The sequence below is a fragment of the Myotis yumanensis genome, unplaced genomic scaffold (assembly GCF_028538775.1).
Source record: "Myotis yumanensis isolate MYYU_CA2020_CCGP unplaced genomic scaffold, mMyoYum1.0.hap1 SCAF_11, whole genome shotgun sequence".
Classification (NCBI taxonomy): Eukaryota; Metazoa; Chordata; class Mammalia; order Chiroptera; family Vespertilionidae; genus Myotis; species Myotis yumanensis.
Genome location: NW_027223762.1, coordinates 36,341,065 through 36,362,672, shown reverse-complemented (window position 1 = coordinate 36,362,672; position 21,608 = coordinate 36,341,065). Strand labels below are relative to the sequence as shown.

General features: G+C 36.9%; 1 pseudogene; it reads left to right on the top strand.

Annotated features, from left to right (window-relative positions):
* The first annotated feature begins 8,518 nt into the window (after positions 1-8,518).
* On the top strand, positions 8,519-9,178 carry LOC139019644 (deubiquitinase OTUD6B pseudogene; annotated as a pseudogene).
* The last annotated feature ends 12,430 nt before the right edge of the window (positions 9,179-21,608 follow it).

Below are 21,608 nucleotides of genomic sequence, written 5' to 3'. Positions count from 1 at the left end.
CAGGGGGCGGGGCGTCTGCGGCTCTAGGAAGCCCAGCCAGCCAGGCTGGGCGCGGAGCCAAAGGAGGGAATTCCGCGCGTGGCATCCGCACTTGAGGCGGCGCAGCAGGGATGTCTCACCAGTAAAATACCCAGCTTTCTACAGATACTTCAGCAAGGCAGTGGGTTAACCATTTTGCAGTCCGTAAATAAGTTCCCGCTTACCAGAGGTTGACTAGAGATACCTATCCGGCGAAGAGAGGCAGAGCACTCCACGCAACTACCCCTAGCGAGCCAGGCCCTTCTCACAAACTATGTGGTCTGGGAAGGGTGAAGATGCCCTGAGGAGTAAGCAGTGGGGTGTATGGGGGCCCCTACCAGGAGGAGGGATTTAGAGCGTGGAAGAAAGTGCCGAATGAAGGCTCTCCCACCAGAACCACCACGTCCGGTTCTTATTCCTGTAGGGATGTCTGCTGTGCTAGGCGTTTACTTTTCTGATCAACGTGGAAATGGCTTAAGTAACCCTTCAAGAGATGCTTACCTTTTAATATATTCGCGAAGTCCTCAAAGAGCGAGGATGTTAAAAGACAGAACGTTGACAGTGGCCGGGGTCTGCCCGAGGGCCGCCCCGCACTCGCGAACCCGCCTTTCTTGTAAGACTCAGTGCACCGGTCAGTGGGTGCATCTTAGATTTTGTGCTTCATGACTCAACCAACCTACATCAGGACAGGTGAATTGTCAGCCCTCTCTTAGGTGCCTTCAGTAAACCAGGTGGTTCTTAGAAGAGTTTGGACAACACACTAATCAACAAAGGTAAAGTGAGAATTTCTAAATGACATTCTCTAAACAAACTTTAATTTTTTTCAGTGCCACATATTTATATAGAAGTATTAGACAACACAGAAAAGGCCAGTGATTCATTTGTCATACTAGAGAATGACAACTCTTGTCACTGTATTTCTTATGTGAAATCCAAAAAGATTACACCCAAAGGCCTATCAGCTATTAAATAATTTCCCCAAATAAAACCAAAGAAGTACCAAAAATCCAGATGCCTGCATTTTAAGAATGGCATTTGGGGACTGAAGATCTTAACCAGAATCTCCACATCTTTTGTGTACAGTAGAGAAATTGTTCCAGCTCTAAGTAAGCAGTATTTAACAATCAGCATTAACACCAAAATAAAACACCACTAAAAAATTTGGGCCCCATAGGATTGCTTAGCTTGTACTAGATAAAGGACAATGAAGAATCTTTAATTATACATGATTTATTGTAAAATGGAAGATCAATTATTTTCTATCTTGCAGAAGATTAAGGGAGAAGAAGAGTTTTAATTGAGAAAGAGCATGTGGTAATACTTAAGAATGACATCTTGATTTATGAGTAATTATATATTGAGATATGATACCAAAAGATGTTGTACATGTGCTGCCTCAAGAAATTTCCAAAAAAATAAGTACCTGTCTTGAATGGTTAAGTCTATAACCACCCAGATGCTGCCTGTTAATAGAATACTACAAGCTATATTCCTAAATATTATTTTTAAATAGTGCCCTGTAAATGGAATTTCCTCATACAGTGGCTTACTTTTAATCTTGAACCCCAAAATATTTTGTAAAAGAGCCTCCCACTCCCTCAGAACCACTAGAAGCAACCTCACTTGGCAGATCATGTGGGGTTAAGGAAGAAAGACGATGGCCATGGAGCAATTTCAAGTCGGTTTAGAAGGCAGTTGCCTAATTCTCTATATTTCTATACATTTAATACCTGAAAAATTGCGCTGTGTGTGTGTGTGTGTGTGTGTGTTTGTATGTTCAACACTTTTTTTTTTTAATAATACACTACTATGGAGTTACCTGTCAAGGTGTATGATGCTGCTATCTATATCATTAGAAATCTGTAAAATGCATAGATAGATTTACAGATAAACCTTGGGAGAAACTTGGGGGTATCTAAAGGAGGACGAAGACGGGGGGCTGGGAAGGAGTGTGTGTGCAGGGATGAATTGTAATGGATTGTAAACTAAAAAGAAGCCTGACAGCCAATATTTGACTGGTACCATATGCTACCATCTAAGCATGATATAAATTCTGCCTATACCTTTCTCTTTCCTTCTTTCTACTGCCCCTTGGAAACTTGAGAAAATTCCGTTTCATTTAACTAGTCCTATGTCCTGGCATGTATAACAACCTTGCCATATCATTTTCTATTTTTTTACATAAGAACATTCTATCGACAACAAGGAGACAATGACTGTTGCCCTATTTCTAACCACCATTTTTTGTGCCCTTTAGATTTAGTGTTTGGCACAGTGTCTGGTACATAGCAAACACTTAGTAAGTATATACTGAATGGCCAATTAATTGCTATTAAATCTTTTTTAACTCCAGTATTGTATCCTTTACTCTTTGAGAGCTGTAAACAAGATTTTTAAAATTTATATTTAGAGGTATTTGTTTCAGTTATTTCCACCTGGAATATCAACTTGGGCCAACATATAAAAATAGTAGCAGCAAATGCAACTTTCTGATGACTTGACAGTAAGCTTTGCTAACTACTCATCATAGTCATTATCCAATAAGGGGTGGTTTAGAAATTGCTAAAGCATGAAATAAGTATACAGATCAGTAATGTGTATGGGTTTGGGTTTTTTGTCTATCCTACCCCAATTCCCTACACACAAGAAAATAAAGCAATGCAGTTTTATAAAACATGTTAGACACATATTTTCAGTCATGTCTGAAGTGTTTTGCCAAGAGGCCAGGTAACAATTATACACCAGGCTGTTGCCCACACTCAATACACAGCATTGGCTCCCACCTATATCCATCATAAATCCTAGGTCACTCACATGAAAGAGGAAAGAGGGGGCTACTATTGGTCAGAAACTGCCAGTTACTGATTAGATCTAACAATAGGGCATTTCACATGAGTCAAAAGATAACCAAACAGGGTTAACTGGAAAGAGCTATCAAATAATACCTGTGAGACGGACTACTAATGAATGAGTAGTCTAAAAATGAACGACGTTTCCAAATACTTGAGGAAGAGAAAGACTTCATTCTTTCCTGTTGCCAGCATCGTGTTGTTAATGAATCAGGAAGTTTGCTGAAACAAGTTATGAATTTAAATTATGACATATCCTTCGATTTGTTCATAGTATGAAATTAAATTACATTGGAAGGTTATTTAACTTGTATATCACAACAGTAGCAATTATTTCAAATAACTAAGCTGCTTTAAAAACAGGGTTGTCTCACATTACAGATAATTATCTAAAGAGTTGAAAAACCAATCTTCTAAGTAGTTTTAAAAATCATCAGGCTCTCAAGAATGCAGTTTAACCACAACATGCATTATCTTGTTCACATCAAGAATTCTACTCTACATTCTCCTCTGAAAGTTGCTTAGAAGACAGGTCCTTACTATGTTGTCTCCTGTTTCTCATGTTCTGTATGATGCCCAGAGGAGAGTGTTGATGAGGATTGGTGATGCCCATGGAATTGTACCTCACTCATGTGCCAAACTGCATCTCCAGACCCCCCTTGATTGTAGAGACAGAAGAGTTATTTCCTCTGGTTGAGTAGGCACAGGAATAACCATTTAAAAAATCCTGTATTCACTCAGGGTTTTTAACAAACAGATCATTATGTAATTATAATTTGGAAATACAAAAAAAAGCACACTAAGAAATAACACATCTCTTACTAAATTACTAAGAGAATAGACATTATTCTTTTCTGTAGTGATGTATGTATAAATAATGAGGTTACTTATTCTTAGTGACTTTGAAATCCTCATAGAAAAGAGCTGTGAAATAGGAAAGCATTCAGTTTAATTCTATTTTTTCCTCTTTCAACCATAGTAAAGATGCCCTATTGTGCATTCCATCAAATGTCTTTTGGTGGTTTTCCAAACATCTCTGCCTCTGGTCAGCTTACTAAATTTCCTGCCAGTGCCACCACTGGGAAGGGAAGGATAAAGAACTTCTGTTTCCTAACTTAGCCTCAGGGAATTTATTTTAAACATTTCACACTCACCATTCTAACTAAATATTAAAGAGAAGATTCTCAGGATTATCCTTTGAATGAGGCCTAAATAATTAGGTAATTTATATCATTAAATGTGTAATATAAATTAGGGAATAAAAAAGTAACACCATTTTACCTTTTCTAGAATGAAAAGGAGAATGACATATTTAGAGAAAACACCACAGAAAAACTGTGGCATAATAATGTTAAGTTCTGGTACCATTTTTAACTGACTTTTTAGAAATGTTTAATAGGGCATTTCACTTGAGTCCAAACATAACCAAACAGTGTTAACTGGAAAAAGATATTAAATAATATCTGTGAGACAGACTGCTAATGAATGAGTAGTATTTTTTTAAAAAAGGTAGTTCTTTTAAAAAATATTCTTTGGTAGTCCTTAAAAAAAATAAGGTAGTCTAAAAAATAAAATAGTTCTTTAAAAAAATATCTCACTAGTACCAAAATGCTGACAATAAATAACTGTACTCTTGCCTTACCTCTCTTCATCCAGCCCTGCACCATTTTCTTCTGAAAATTACCTCAGTTATATATACAATATAGTTATTTCTAAATGCTTATATTGCTATTTCTTTGGTTTCTGGATTTTAGGCATTATATGTTTCAACTTCCTAGTTTAATAGATAAGGATTCTGCTCACTTATTTCCCAAACTTTTCCTTCTCATGACACAGAGAGAAATGATAATATTTGTATGGCAATTAGGGTAGCCTGGAGGGAATTTGTGGATATCTATATTGAACATGGTGAAAAATCAATTGCTTAAAAAATACATGAAATTATAAAAATAAAAATGAATGAAAATAATAGGGGAAATATTACATATAATTTGTATAAAACTTTTAGGATAAAATTTTTTCAAATTTTTGAATGAGAAATTTGAACTTCCTCATAAACATAAACTTTTTGAATTGGGTTTTATGTTTAAAATAGCTACACATAGTTTCTGATCAAGACTTTCAAAATGATAATCTCTTCAAATTCTTGAAATCACTGTGGTTGACTGAATAATGGCCCTCCAAGATATCCAGTTCTTAAATCCTGAAGACTGTGAATGTTACCTCAGATGATAACAGGTATTTCAAAACTGATTAAATTAAGGATTTTAAGATGGAGAAATTATCCTGGATGGGTCCTAAATGTAATCACAAGTGCCCTTACCCTATATAATAAAAGGCTAATATGCAAATTATCCCCTCGGGAGTTTGACCAACCAGGAGTTTGATCACTCGCTATGACATGTGCTGACCACCAGGGGCAGCGCGGAATGAAGGAAGGCCCCAGCCAGCAGCTGGAAGGCCCCAATCGGCCCTGATCTCCAGCCAGGCCTAGGGACCCTACCAGTGCATGAATTTCATGCACTGGGTCCCTAGTAAAATATAAACACAGAGAGATTTGAAGACAAAAAGAAAAAAGCAATGTGATGATGGAAGCAAGAAGAGAAAAGGCAATGTGATTTGAGGCCATGAACTAAGGAATGAAGAAAACATTCAGAAACTGGAATAGGCAAGGACATGATTTTCCCCTAGAGCAGTGATGGTGAACCTATGACACGTGTGTCAGAGGTGACACGCGAACTCATTTTTTTGGTTGATTTTTCTTTGTTAAATGGCATTTAAATATATAAAATAAATATCAAAAATATAAGTCTTTGTTTTACTATGGTTGCAGATATCAAAAAATTTCTATATGTGACATGGCACCAGAGTTAAGTTAGGGTTTTTCAAAATGCTGACACGCCAAGCCCAAAAGGTTTGCCATCACTGCCCCTAGATCCTCAAGAGGTGGTGTGGGTGGCCTTGGTATCACCTTGATTTTAGTCCATGGAAACTCATTTCAGACTTTGGGCTTTCATAACTGTAAGAGAATAAATATATGTTGTTATAAACTACCCAGTTTGTGGTCATTTGTTTCATCAGCCAAAGGAAACACAGTCACCATTCATGAAAAACGTTGCACAACTGGTGATAAAATTTTTTTAACCATTTCTTTTGCAACCATTTAAAAATGTATGAAATTATAATCAGAGAATCTAACAGCTCCTTTTTATTGACAACCACAGGATGAAATCTGATTTGATAATTGGCACAGAGTCTGACTGATAATTATTTCCTGTGTTGCCTTGCCATAACATTAATCTCACGTTATTATTACTTGATTATTATTAACGATTAAATATCTATTTTCCCCCCATAGACTGTACTTCTAGGTGAGTAAGCTGATGCTACCGTCCCTAACATTTAAATTAAATTGAACTTTTTTCTATCAAGTATTTTAAAATAATGATGAAACTTTAATTCATAAAACATACATGCATTATTGGATTAGTTAGATCAAAACTATTTTGGATCCCATTAAAAGGCCACATCAGCTGCAACCAATCAGAAGTATCTGATGCCTGTGAAGTCAGGGTTTGAAAGCCATCAGAGTTGCACCATCCAGGAGCTCCATGCTGGATGCAATGTGCTAAGCACAGCCAAGGAGTTATTCTACCATCTGGACATCTACTTTAGCAGCCAGCTACCAAGCATTGTATGCTGTTATTCACCATGGGAAAGAAGCTATGAAATTACTGGATGTTTTTCATCATCCACTCCACCTGTAGATTTGCTGCACCTCTTGGACCACCCTCTGATAAAGGCTGCTAGCAGCTTGAGGCAACCAACTCAGAGGAATCCCAATATCATGCTTCACAGCTGTAAGCCATTTGAAGCACAGAATTAGAAAATTCTGGTCTATATTACCCCTCCCATCACTGCTGGTCAGACACCAAAAAAAAAAAAGAAAGAAAGAAAAGAAAGAAAGAAAAAGACAAAGAAAGAGGCCATTTTTAATTATCAGAGACTTTGAACCAAATTTTTAAAGAGAAAAATATTAGAGATCAGCAAGCCTAGCTTTGCATGGATCAGTACAATAACAAACTGAAAACTGAGATTAATTGAATAATAGAAATACATTTATTGAAGACTACTGTCTGGATTTGGAGCATCACAGAGAGACTAAGAGATTTTAGGCCATTTGATATGTGAGCCTTTCTAACACACACCAGCATGCAATGAAGCCCATATGAAGCCAAAAATTGAGTAACAGGGCAATGAAAGAAAGAAAGGATTCATATAGATCAAAACTTCCCTTAAGCCTTGTTAGCTTGAGGCTTTTACCAGTTTCCTAGTGAAAAGGAATAAAACAATTCTAAAGTCACATTGATAATTATTTGAAATTTTTGTGTGCATGTACATATATATGTATGTATGTTGATATACATTACATATTTCCACATATTTATTTATACTTTATATCCTTTCTTATTCGAAAGAGAATTTGAGGCCAAAACATTTATATTCCTGATTAAGCTTATTGCTTAGTAAACTGGATATAGCATATTTCATTCTACAGTAGAAATTCAGTTTAGTCATTCTCATCTAATTCTTTTGTTGGCTTTAGATAGTCATGTTAAAGAGCCCCTTCAGTTATTATTTTTTAAATGGCTTTTTCTGAACCCAGTGAACCGAAATGATAACAGTCTAGATTCTAGAGTAGAGAGATTTAAGAAATAAGCAGAATTCCTTGTTGTATAGATCAGTGTGCTAGATTAGGCATGTTATACATTACATGATCAATCTCTAAATCTGTAAATACTGAAGATTCTTCAGAATAATCCTTACAAAATATGTACCTTCCTATACGTTTTTTTAATTATTGGTGTTTTTTATGTTTCGGGCATTCATAGTAATATTGGTTTCTAGGGTGGCAGAAGAAAATATTGGAAAAAACAGTATTTGGAAAATAGCCTTTTGTTTTGTTTTGTTTTGTTTACTTCTGCCACTTAGAACCTGAAAATGTTGGATAAGTTACTTAGTTTCCTCACTTAACAGATAAGAATAACAACTAATTACCTGCCTTGCCTCTTTCAGGATTATCATAAATATCATCTCACTCAATGTTGGCACAGAGTCTGACTGGTAATTATTTCCTGTGTTGACTTCCCATAACATTAATCTCATATTATTATTACTTGATTGTTATTACCTATTAAATATATATTTTTCCTTACATAGACTGTAAGTTTTTTGAGGGAAAGGATCAACTGGTACCCCATAGTATACTAGTGTGCTTGGCACATAATCAACACAAAAGAGAAATTTGTTGAATGAATTATCAAATGAGATATTTGTGATGAACTTTAAAAGCTGTAGAGTGCTATGTAGGTGTATATTAGAGTTTTCCCATTATTTCTTTGGGAAACATGTTCTAGATGGCAAATATGCAATATATAAATTTACTTTGAGGAACACTGAATAAAGGAAGCATTTTAAAATGAGTTCTGTGTGATACAGTGTTTGCAAAAATGGCTCTAGTTCTTCCTATCCTGTGCCATGTTCCTTTGCAATATGACCTCGACACTTCTCCCATTAAGAGGTAGATTCTTTTCCTGATTGGCCTGGTGACTTCCTTCAACCAATGGAGTGAGGCAGAAGTATGTTGTGTGATGTCCAAGCCCCAGGAAGGTTTTCAGCTTTCAGTCTTCCTCAGGTATAAAGGGCACAAAAGAGACCAGACAAAAAAAATTGCATTGGAAAAGGAGTGAAAAGAAAGGATAGCTGAAGCTGAAATTGAGCACTTACCTGGAGCTAGACATGTAGAAAGTGAAAAACTTGCTCAAATATTGGCAGCTAGGTAGTTGGAAATTGAACAGATTCCATCTGATGGCCACTGTGTATAGAGCCATTGAAGAACAACTGAAAGAACAGGAATGCCCTCTTATTGTAGCTGCCTTAAGAAGTCAAACTGCTAAATATATGCAAAGCCATGTGGAAGACTTCTGCCACTTTTAACAAACCCTAATACAGGAGATATGTAGTCTCCAAAAGAGTTTGGAAAGTACTGTGATGATACTATAAATGCAGCTGCATGGGGAGGTCAGCTTGAGCTAAGAACCCTGTCTCATATTTTACAAACACCAATAGAGATAATACAGGCAGCTTCTCCTCTGGTTGTAGTTGGTGAAGAATATAAAAAACAACAACATAATACTTGTATATATAAGACATGCATACAGTTTAGGAGAACATATAATTCTGTTACATGGTTGGTGAACAGAGCTATTGAAATTTCAGCTAGTTTACAAAATGTTACACAATTGTTTTAGTATAGTGTGCTGATATGAGTATTCATACTAAGTGCTCGATTGTTCTAAATGTTACTGAAAAATACAACTACCTTAAATCAGTTTTATGGCAAGGCTGCTAACAGGCTTTTAAAAATGTGTCAGAGATAAACTTTAACCAGCATTCCCTTAATGGTATTTTAAAAAATACTTATAACTCCATTGGGGAGAACATCATTTATTGGCCAAGATGCAATCCTATTTGCTTATATTTTTATAGATATAGGATCCTGAATATTCTGTTGAAATAAATCATAAATGTTTTACTAAAAGCTTTCAGTAAATGTAATTATTCTTGAAGAAATGAAATGACTCAGTCTCTTTGTCATTACAATAATGTGGGGATGGTGACAGCAAATTTAATTAATGCTTATAAGTAAATTTGATTGCAGTAACCTTGGTATTAGTGAGCTTAATGCTGTGAAGATTTTATATAACCACATCAAAGTGCAGCTAAGAAGCTTGCTTTAATTGTTTTTTTTTTGTTTTGTTTTGTTTTTTAGTTTATTTTTTATTTTTTATTTTTTATTTTTCGCTTAAAGTATTACAAAGGGTATTACATAAGTGTCCATTTTTCCCCCCCGCCCTTGACAAGCCCTTGCTTTAATTGTTAAGAATTTTAAAATATTTTTTCAGATGGGAATCAGTTGTTAAGTTTTAAGAAATGAGACCAATTCAAAGGTAAATAGGTCCCTATCAGATTTAAACCTCTAAAGAATTAGAGAGTAGCTTTTATTTGTGTAATTTAAAAAGACACAACAGATTAATATGTCTAACTCATTTGCTAGTACTTGCTGTTTCTTTCTCCTTTTGTTTTTATTAATCCTCAACCAAGGATACTTTTCACCATTGATTTTTTTTTTTTTTTTTAAGAAAATGGAAGGGGTGGGGGGAGGAGAGGGAGAGAGAGAAACATTAATGTGAAAAAGACACATTGATTGGTTGCCTCCCACACACACCAGGACCAGGGGCAGGGATGGAACCTGCATCCCAGTTATGTGCTCTTGATTGAGAATCAAACCATAGGCCCTTCGGTGAGCGGGCCAAAGCTCCAACCAAGCCATGTCAGCCAGGGTTACTTGAAGTTTCTTAAACTTCAGAATTGGATTAGTAGCATGATTTCTTGATTATTTTCATAACTATAGGTTTTTATATTCTGTGTTGTGTTTTCTTCACCACTCAGCTGCTTTGCTTTCCTTGCAGTTTTTCCCACTAAGAAACAGTTTGTGACCTCTCCTATTCTTTAGTTTGTGCAAGTTGAAGGAGTAGCGTGTAACATGGTCTAAGACCAAGTTTAACTTTAGATTCTTCCTCTTTTCCAATTTGTCTCACAAGATCTTCTTTTTGCTTCATTTTTTAGGATTAAAAGAAAGCCTTTTTACTTGCTATTTTGCCTCAACAGAGAATTTGCTAAACTGATACCTCTGAACTTTCAACTGGCTTTTAATGGAGCGTGATGCATGTGTTTTGTGGATTTGTGCTCATTTGTATAATTTTATGTAGTAAACATGCTGACATGTCTTAATTTAAAAAAAGAAAAAGAAAAAAATTGCAGGAACATAACTTTCAATTTAATTCACATTTACAAGAAGTTTAAGTGAGCACACAAACATGTTGATGAGGAAATCACAAGAATTGTTCACAAATATTCCAGTTCTCTTCCTGGATATTGGTAGGATTGCTCTTCCCTTCTCACTTTGGAGTTAGTTGTGACTGCGAACAGCAATAGCATGTGAAATGCGAACAGCAATAGCATGTATCACTTCTGGGCAAACCTTTTAAGAGTAAGTGCCATTGCACAATTCTCCATGTTGCCTTCCCACTGTCACAGTGATTGAAGAAGCACACTATTGAGATGGAGTCTCCATCAGCCTAGATTCCTGAGTGATGTTGAAGTGAACTCCCTGCCAACTGCGTTTGACATGGTGTGAAATCAGAAACTATGGATAAGCCAGAGAAACAAGTTAGCAGGAAAAGGAGAATGGGAAAGACTTGCAGAGAGAATCTGAGATGCCACGAGAGAAAGATAAGGGAGAGCAACTGATCCGCTAGAATTTCTTTGGTTCTAGGTGCTTTCCAGGTCCCATGGGATTTAACAATAAGCCTGACATTATCCAGTGGAGCTTGAGTAGGACTATAGATACTTGAACAACAACTAAGAGTCTAAATACATGTATTTCCACTTAGCAAGGTGTCTTTAAAATGCATGTGCTGAATCAAAAGGTATGGGCATTGCCAAATATTACCCACTAGCAAGCCAGAGAGTGCCCCTTTCATAGTACAGTACCCTTGACAAAATTGGGTATGCACATCAAAAAAAAGTGGGGGAAATTTTTTTTAATAAGCAAAAAAAGTTAAATCTATTAATCAACATTTTTTAATTAGTGAGGCTAACTTTTAAAAAAATGTTTCTAAGTCATTTATCCCTTTTTTAATTTAAAAAATTCATTTCTCCTGCCTGTTCAGTTGTTAGGACCTTAAATTTTATGGGTCTATATGAGCTTTTTGTATTATAATACTTATTACAAAAACGTGCCCAATTTGGTCTCAACTTTCAGAATTTTATGTTGGTCATTTATGTCAAATTGCTTTTTAATCCTCACCCAAGGAGTGAGTGTATATATATTTTTTAGAGACAGTGGAAGGCACAGGGGAGAGGGAGTGAGAAAAACATTGACGTGAAAGAGACACATTGATTGGTTGCCTCCCACACACATCAGGACCAGGGGCAGGGATGGAACCTGCATCCCAGGTACGTGCCCTTGATCAAGAATCGAACCCTTGACACTCTGGTGCGTAGGCCGATGCTCTAACCACTGAGCACCCCCGCCAAGGCTTATGTCAACTTTTAATTGTTGTGTAGTAAAACATACATTTTCCTTTACTAAGAATAAAAGTTTTTACCCAACCAGAGATTGTTTTTTTTTTTTTTTTTTTTTAATATATTTTATTGATTTTTCACAGAGAGGAAGGGAGAGAGATAGAGAGAGTTAGAAACATCGATGAGAGAGAAACATCGATCAGCTGCCTCTTGCACATCCCCCACCGGGGATGTGCCCGCAACCCAGGTACATGCCCTTGACCGGAATCGAACCCGGGACCTCTCAGTCCGCAGGCCGACGCTCTATCCACTGAGCCAAACCGGTTTCGGCCAGAGATTGTTAAATATTAATTCACTTCTTATTTTCCTTTACTCCCATTTTCTTATCTATTTGATTCTCATTCATATTGTACAAAGCGTATCAATTGAAGCAAATTATAAATACAAAAGCAAATAAATAAATAGGCAAATGATTAATTTCTCTTCTAATAGTAATATTTTTAAACCTATTAATTCTTATTCTATTTAGATTTTATTTTGGTCTATAGTTTAAGATGAAGATTCAGTTGATTTTTTTTTCCAAAATGGCTAACCAGTTATCCTGGTATTTCATTGACTAATCCTTCCCTTTCCCACTAATTTGTTGTGGTTTTTCAGCTTCATTTTTGACCAGATAATGCTCTTTATTTCAACTTATTCACTCTATATTTCTCATTTATTTGTGTGTTTTTTTTTTGTTTTGTTTTTGTTTCAGGATGGCTTTTGAAAGAGCCAGTTGAGTATAATAAAATTGGGTTATCAAAATACCCCTTAGATTTTGCTGGTGTGTTTAGGGGAAGAGGTGTCATGATGTCTCTGAAGTTGGCACAGGACAACACTCCAGCCAACTGAGCCACAACCGCTAGGGCATCCCTCCCAATTTTTTAACCTCCACACATGGGTGTGGAACCAGCCTGTTTTCGTCTCCACCCCTTCTACCAATCTCAGTGTGGCTTCTATATATCCTTAGTTATAGGACATATAACTAAATCCAAGTTTGGTGATACAAAATGAAACTTTGAAAGTTTTAAAATAAATTTCCCAAGCTGAATTTTATTATGAAACTCTGCAAAGTGAAATTTCTTTGAATTTAATAATAATACATAAGCCTATTTCCTAGTGCTTTGTTAGCATTTCCTATAACTATTAATACTATGAAATTATTATACTAACCACTTTTGTGTGCTATGTAAATTGACATCTTTTATATGTAGCTATTGATATTATTCCCCACATTTTTTCTTTTAAGGATTAAATTGATTGATTGACAAACTCCAATTCTCTCTTTTACTTCTTTTAATACAATATTATTGTTCCACATTATGTCCCAGCAATTATATTCCCTCTGCCCTCACACAAAGATGGTTCAAATTTTTATTTTATGTTAATTAGTTAAGTTGCTGAGAAATAAATATACTTTACTCCTTTTTAACATATATATATATATATATATATATATATATATATATATAGAAGAGAAGGGCAGGACATTATATATTATATATATAATCAATATATATAATTGATTTCAGAGAGGATGGGAGAGGGAGAGATAGAAACATCAATAATGAGAGAGGCCGAACCGGTTTGGCTCAATGGATAGAGTGTCTGCCTGCGGACTCAAGGGTCCCAGGTTCGATTCCGGGCAAGGGCATGTACCTTGGTTGCGGGCACATCCCCACTGGGGGGCGTGCAGGAGGCAGCTGATCCATGCTTCTCTCTCATTGATGTTTCTAACTCTCTATCCCTCCCCCTTCCTCTCTGTAAAAAATCAATAAAATATATTTTAAAAAAATAAAAAAATAATAATGAGAGAGAATCATTGATCGGCTGCCTCTTGCATGCCCTGCACTGGGGATCTGGGGACCTGGATATTGAGCCCAACAGGAATTAAACCGAATTGAACCATGACCTCCTGATTCATAGGTCAACGTTCAATCACTGAGCCACGCTGGCTGGGCCCTACCTATACTCCTTACCTTCATACCTAATTTTGTGTGTGTGTGTGTGTGTGTGTGTGTGTGTGTGTGTGTGTTTCTGAAATCCTTTGATATACTTGATTTTGCACTTTTATTTTGAACTTTAGGCTTTTGGGCCTTTAATTTTAATTCATTTTCAGCAATTGTTCCATTTTGTGTAATATAACAATTTAAGGCTACTGTTAAATCATACACTTTTTAAACAACAGAGTTCCATCTCCTGAGGACTGATGTGACAGAATCCTAACATGACTTTTTGTGGAAGTAGTTCACTCTCTGTACTGTAACCCTAATGTCATTGCCAAAACACAAAGCTGATCTTGTAATTCTGCTGCTTAAAAAGCTTCCATGGCTCCCAGCCACCTATAGGTAAAATGAAAACTCCATAGAACAGAAATAGAGCCTTTCATCATCTGGCTCCACCTAACTTTTTACTCTAATTCCTCTCTCCCTTCCCCCTGAAGTGAACACAGGAGCTATAGACCCAGAGGTGCTTGTCAGTCTCAACAGTTAAGTCCTATGTCAGTCCTTTTGCCCTTGTCTTGTAATTTCCATTTAGAATGTCCTGCCCTTCTCTTCTGCTTCACCCAAATTCTTAGTATCTTCAAAAGCCAATTGAAGTTCACTTCCTCAGTGAAACTCCAGGTTCAGACTTCCTGGCAGTCAATCAACTCCTCCTCTAGGGACTAGACTAGACAGTGATAGTCTAGAGGGGGAGAGAGATAAGGAAACAATCAAATACTTGGTCAAAAGGACCTTATCATTTATTCACCTCTGTGTTCCCTGTACCTACTAGTCACATGAAAAATTAATGTTGAATTGAACTTAACTGAATCATAAAGAGCAAGTTTAATAATTACATTTTCACTTTTAAGATTATTGACTATGTGGATTTTCTAAAGTTATAGGTTCATAATTTGACCTTAAAAACCACAAAATGGTTGCTAAAGTTTTATAAGTAAATGTATATCTTATACTTTTTTATATTTTGATTGTATTAGAGATGTCTCCCATTTTCTCCCCCTTTACCCTCCTCCTCCCAATCCCTAACCCCCTCTCCCCAGGTCTTCACCACCCCATTGCCCGCGCCCATGGGCTATGCATATAAGTATGTAAGTTCTTTGGTTTATCTCTTCTTGTCCCCCCATCCCCACATCAAGGTATGTCGGTCTGTTCCATGCCTCCATGCTTCAGGTCTTATTTTGTTGGTCAATTCATTTTGTTCATTAGATTCCACAAATAAGTGAGATAATGTGATATTTGCCTTTCTCAGATAGGCTTATTTTACTTAGCATAGTAGTCTCCAGGTCCATCCATACTGTTATCTTATATACTTTTAAATAAATTTCAGTTATATTCATATAGTTTTTTTGTTTGCTGTTTTTTACTTTAAGTGAAGTCTATATTATTCATGGAACCTATGTAAATGTCTTGGGGCAATTTGAAAGTATATAAAGCATAGAAATAATATTGGAATGGGTAGCTGAGATACAAAGTATAAAAATTGCCAAAAATAAACTCTTACCTGAAAATAATGTTTTTGTGTGTTTTACTGAAAGCAAAACCCTCATATTTAATAAGACATTGCAAAAATTTTACCTCCCCCCCTTCTTACCCCGGAGGCAAAGTCAAGGTTCAGACTGAACTTTGTTTGGAAACTTTAGAACCAGGTGTTTAAAGAATGAGAGAGGTTTGTCTGAGACTTTCTGCCAAAGCACACCACAAGCTTAACATGTGCTTACTGCCTGCTCTTCCCAACCAGTGTTCCTGAGCCGGCCAGCTGCTAGCATTTAGGATACCCTCTAGCTAGTTAGGTCTCAAACTGGGTCACAGCTCCATTTCCCAAAGGAAGTTCCAGAAACTTTCTGCTGCCTCTCATATAACTTGTTGGCTCTGTTTTATAAAGTTCCTCAATTTTAACCATAGAGCCAAGTTGTTAAAAATCAATAAATATGAAAATACAGGTATTAAAATGTTTCTAACTAAGCTAATCACCTTCCTGGTAAACCTGCTCATCCCACATACCCTGTTATGATGCAGCCATCTTTGCAAACATCCACCTCAAAAAAATTTGAAGTCATAACAATAACAGCTAAAATTGTTGTGCTCTTCATATCCCAGGCACTATGCTTTTAAAAAGAATCTCCTTTAATTAATCTCAAGGACATTCTGGGAAGAAAGGGTCTTGAACACATGTCATTTACCTCTTCCTACTTTCCTTCCCTCCCCCTAATTCCTTACTGAGCAACTCAGCAACTAAAAGCAACTATCAGAGGCCCTTGGACATATTCTGTATTTCTGAGGCCATTATAGGATATAGAACATTATGAGGTCGATAGCTTGGAAAAGCCAGCTCTCATCGGGAAAATAAGGGCTGTACAGATAGAAGAAGTCACTCCCCTTCCAAGTGTGTGAGAAAAGCATGTCTCTCCCATGCAATTGAAAAGCCTGAGAGCAAAAAATCTATCTTCTGCATCCTTTCAGAGAAGGGGTCCCAGTTTGCCAGCCTGTCTGCTTTGGGCCAGAATAGTTGCTCTTGAAATGTTGTCCCTGGACAAATAGCAATGGTATCACCTGGGAACCTGTTAGAACTTGATAGAAATGCAAATTCTCAGGGCTCACTACAGAAACTCTAGGAGACACAGGAAGCTGTGTTTTAATACGGCCTCTCCACGAGATTGTGAACCATGGGGCTAGGAGGGCAGACAGCTTAATATCCTCTGCCTGCTGGAAACCCCAGCCACCTGACCTGTAAAGGAACTGAGGGACTCATAGCCATTAGTAGGATACAGGAAATTACATGCAATTAATCAACTCAGTAATTTGAGGGAGGTTTAACTAGCTGACCAGTCTGCAGGGGTGACTTTTATGGGGAGAAATAATCAAACAGAAGATAACTTTCATCTTAATAGCAGTCCTGTTAGCTCCCCCCAATAAAAATTGTTCAAGGGTACACCACTAAGTAACAAAACTAATATTTAAACCTAGGGCTATCAGCCTCCAAGTCTTCTCTCTTACTTGCCATCTTTTAAAAAACTGTTTTAAATTGTGATATAAAATACACACAGAAAATTGTATCAGCAGCACCTGTATGCCTCTCTCTTCCCCCTGTAGGTAACCACCATCTTTACTCATGATAATTGTTTCCTTGCTTTTCTGTATTAAACCACATCTATAAGTACTGTATTCTAAAAAGCAGTATTTTTACTGTTTGAACTTCACACGAAATAAATTATACTGTTTATACCTTCTTTTGCATGTTTGTGGCATTTATCCATGTTGTTGTATGTAACATTCTTTGTTCATTTTTGTTGCAATATAGTATTTCATTGAGTGAATAATAAATGTTTTATTTATCCTGCAATTCATTTTTTTTTTCATTCCCACTGACACTGTCCTAATTCAGGCATTCATTAAATGATTTCTTATATTTAAGTTATCCCAGTAGTCCCTGACTGTTCTTCTCAATTTCAGGCTCTCCCCAACTGCTGCCAAACTAATCTTCTGAAGATCAACATGAATCATGTCCCTTCTGTTAAAAGAAGTTGTAGAAGCAAAGGAAGAAGAAAGGCTGAGAGGTAGGCAGTGACACATCATTCTGGGCTTTGGAGACTATTTTAAGGATTTTGTTTTTCATTCTAAGGGCATTGAAAAGCCCTATCTGGCTGATAATATTGATTTTCTAAGCTTAGAGACTCATACTTGAGAGTCCATAGACCATCAGATTAGACCCCTTTGAAAACTATGCCTGCAAATATCCAACAAAATTGTCTAGACCAGTGGTCAGCAAACTCATTAGTCAACAGAGCCAAATATCAACACTACAATGATTGAAATTTCTTTTGAGAGCCAAATTTTTTAAACTTAAACTATATAGGTAGGTACATTGTTATTAACTTAATTAGGGTACTGCTAAGCTGGCCTTTGCTAAAAACGTCCTCAATCTGAGGGGTCGACCTCAGCAAACGTACCCCCCACTTCTTCTAACGCCACTTCTTCAAAATAGACTTGCCCAGGCCGAAAACCGACTTCTGCGCATGGGCCACGAAGTTTCAATCGCACTGTACGTGCACGCCCGCACATGGTATTTTGTGGAAGAGCCACACTTAAGGGGCCGAAGAACCGCATGTGGCTCGCGAGCCTCGGTTTGCCAACCACTGGTCTAGACCCTCCTTAAGCTCCATCTCATGGCCCCTTGGGATTCCTACTGGATAAGTTCTCTCAGCCCCACCCCCTTCTGTTGCCAATTCTCTCCTTCATTTCTCTGTAATCAACTGTTAAGTTCAGGTGTTATTTTGTTGGTCAATTGATTTTGTTCATTAGATTCCAGGGGAGGGAAAATTTTACGTTTACTCTCTTAAGGTCCTTTTGGCTGGGCCTTGAGAACTAAATTGACATAAGATAGATCCAACAGGAGAAAAGCATACCAATTTATTTAATGACACGGGAGCCTTTATAAGGAATGAAGAACCAGAGAAATGGCAGAACCTACTTGCTTTTTTATTAGGTTGAATAGAGAGAGGCAACTATAGAAAAGTGATTAAACAATGTGGGGAGGCTAAAAGAAGATAAGAATTATTTTAGCAAAGTCTGTTGTTATAGAATTCTCTTGGTCCTAACTTCTTGTCCTTAATAATAAGAATGCTATTTTCCTTCTGGTATAGGGAGGACATCTGTCATATAGAAATTTCATTTTCTGCTTTTAAGAAAAATAAGTAAAGTCAGAGTGTTTCTCTTGAATATTCTGTATTTTCAAATGCCCTTAACTCAAAACAGTTAATATGCCAGAGTGGCATATTTTGGGTAGTATGTTCTGAACTCCTTCAGTTCCTAGCATACTACACAGAAGGAATGTAAGTTAATGTATCTATAATAATAATAAAAGTGTAATATGCATATTGACCAAACGGCCGAACAGCAGAACGACCATCCAGATGACCATGCTATGACACCCACTGTCTCCAGGCCACCCAAGGCAGGTGAATACAATTAGTTGGGGGCAATGCCATCGCCCTATGATCACCCCACAGAAGGTGGCCCAGGCTACCGGCCGGCGGGGCTATCAATCGGGGGCTCCACGATAGCCCCAAAGAGGGGGAGTCCCTGGCCACTGACCAGTGGACTGCGGTGGGTGGTCAGGGCCTCCCTCTGCAGGGTGATCAATTGTGGGGCTCCTGGACTGTGAGAGGGCGCAGGCTGGGCTGAGGACCCCCCCCCCCACCCTCGAGTGCATGCATTTCGTGTACCTGGCCTTAGTATATTAATAAAAGACCTGACTTTGTACATTGCAGTAGTGAACTGTTAATTGTGCTAAAAAAAACAGTAAATTAAAGAAAATTAACTAAAAATGTACTAAAAATCATAAGATTTAGCTCAAAAATCTCAAAATCTCACTTAAGTGCCTAGGTAAATGACATTTTAAGTGTCTTAACAAACACTGCCAATTCATACTGTTGTATATAATGAGAATTATAAAATGTTAGACAAGAATGGACCTCCATAGCTATATACATAGTTATAGACTGTAAATTTAGTGCAGGTGTTGGCAAACTTTTTCTGTAAAGGGCTAGATAGTAAATATGTTCAGCTTTTCAGACCATACATTCTCTGTCAAAATTACTCAACTCTGGCTTTGTAGGTTGAAAGCAGCCATAGGCAATATAATATGTAAATGATTGGACCCGGCTTTGTTCCATTACATTTTTATTGGCAGCAGGTCACATTTTGCCCATAGGCTGTAGTTTGCCAACCACTGCCTTAGTGTATAATTCTAGTCCTCACTGCTGTTTGTAGTTTTGTTTTCAGTATTTTTTAGAGATCTAATTTACATTGAATAAAATAAAGCAGTTCTTAGGTGTATATTTTGATTAGTTTTTTACAAATGTATTCACCTATGTAATAACCATTCTAATCAAGGTGAAGAACATTACCATTCCCACAGAAAGTGCCTTCAAACGCCTTTGTAGTCAATCCCCACCCCCCACCCCCAGAGGTTAGTCACTCTTCCGATTTCTATTCCCATTGATTATTTTTGCCTGTTCTTGAACTTCATATAAGTAAAATTATACCACGTCTGTATGACTGAGTGCATGGCTTCTTTCACTCAACTAGTTTGTGAGATTTGTCCAAATTGTTGAGGGCATGCATAGTTCATTCTTTTTTTTTAAATTGCTGAATAGTGTTCTGTGGTATGAGTATACCACAGCTTGTATGAATATACGTGTTATTAATGTCCTACGACTGTCATGAGAAATTACCACAAATTTTGTAGCTTAAAACAACAGAAATTTATTCTCACAGCTTTGGAGGCCACAAGCCCCAAATCCAGGTGTCGTCAGGGCCATGCTCCCTCTGAAGACTGTAGCAGACAGATCCTTCCTTGCTTCTTCCAGCTCTGGTGGCTCCGGGTGTTCTCTGGCTCGTGACCATCTGACTCCATCCCCTGCCACTGTCTTCACATGGCCTTTTCCTCTGTTTCCGTGTCTTTCTTCTCTGCTCTCTCTTATATGTGCCCACTCTAATTGGGAATGATCTCACCTCAAAATCCTTAATTATAGCTTCAAAGATCTTTTTTTCTATATAAGGTCACATGTACAGGTTCCAAGAGGACATATCTTTTGGGGACCCAGTCTTCAACCCACCACAATATCACAGCTTGTTTATCCAGTCACCTTATAACAGACATCTGAATTATTTTTTTTCTGATATGAATAAAGCTGCTATTAATATTCTGTACACTCATACAAGGTTTTATGTAGATATGTTTTCAGCTTCATAGTTTTTTATTTCTACTTCTAATTATCTTAATGTAAGATATTATTAATTTTCTTTTTAGTGATAATTACCCATAATAACATTTTTAATTCTGACAGGAATTTTTGTAAGAATTGGTCAACCCGAATACACCTGACTTAAATATTTGTATAACTGAAAACACAATACTGCCAAGAGATAAGATATGGAATTCTAATAGGTATCTTTGTTTTTGTTTCTTAAAATACTATCAAGAAACAAATAAGTTTCAGATTAGGAAATTTTGATTTTAACTCTTTAAAACAACAGCAAGACTTGATTAAAGTAAAAAACAAACATGCTTGACTACATTCTGTCAGTTCTTTTGTTATTATAAAATTCATTAATTCTTGCAGTCATCATCTAGGCTAAATTTGAGGACATTTATCTCATTATGGGCATCACTAATACCGACCATTCCACTGGTATGGGATTTAAATGCAACTCCTTAATAAACTAACAAATAAAGCCATTTATCCTGATGTCTCTCTTAGATTCTAATAGGGTCAACCTTAACAAAACTCCTCGGACATGGCTTAGAGGCTTTTTGTGTATGTGGCTGGCTACCTCTCTACAATGAAAGCTTCTTGGAGGGAAGGGACTTCCATGTCTCAGTCATCTGTGTATCCTCCAACTACAGACACAGCTCAATACTTTCTTAGCCTTGTGTTTCCTGACTACATAGTGGCTGTGGATAAAAGATAAGAAGATGCTGATAACTTTACTCTTCATCGTAATTTCCACTAATCCTGAACAGTTCCTGTTAATGAACTGTCTTAGG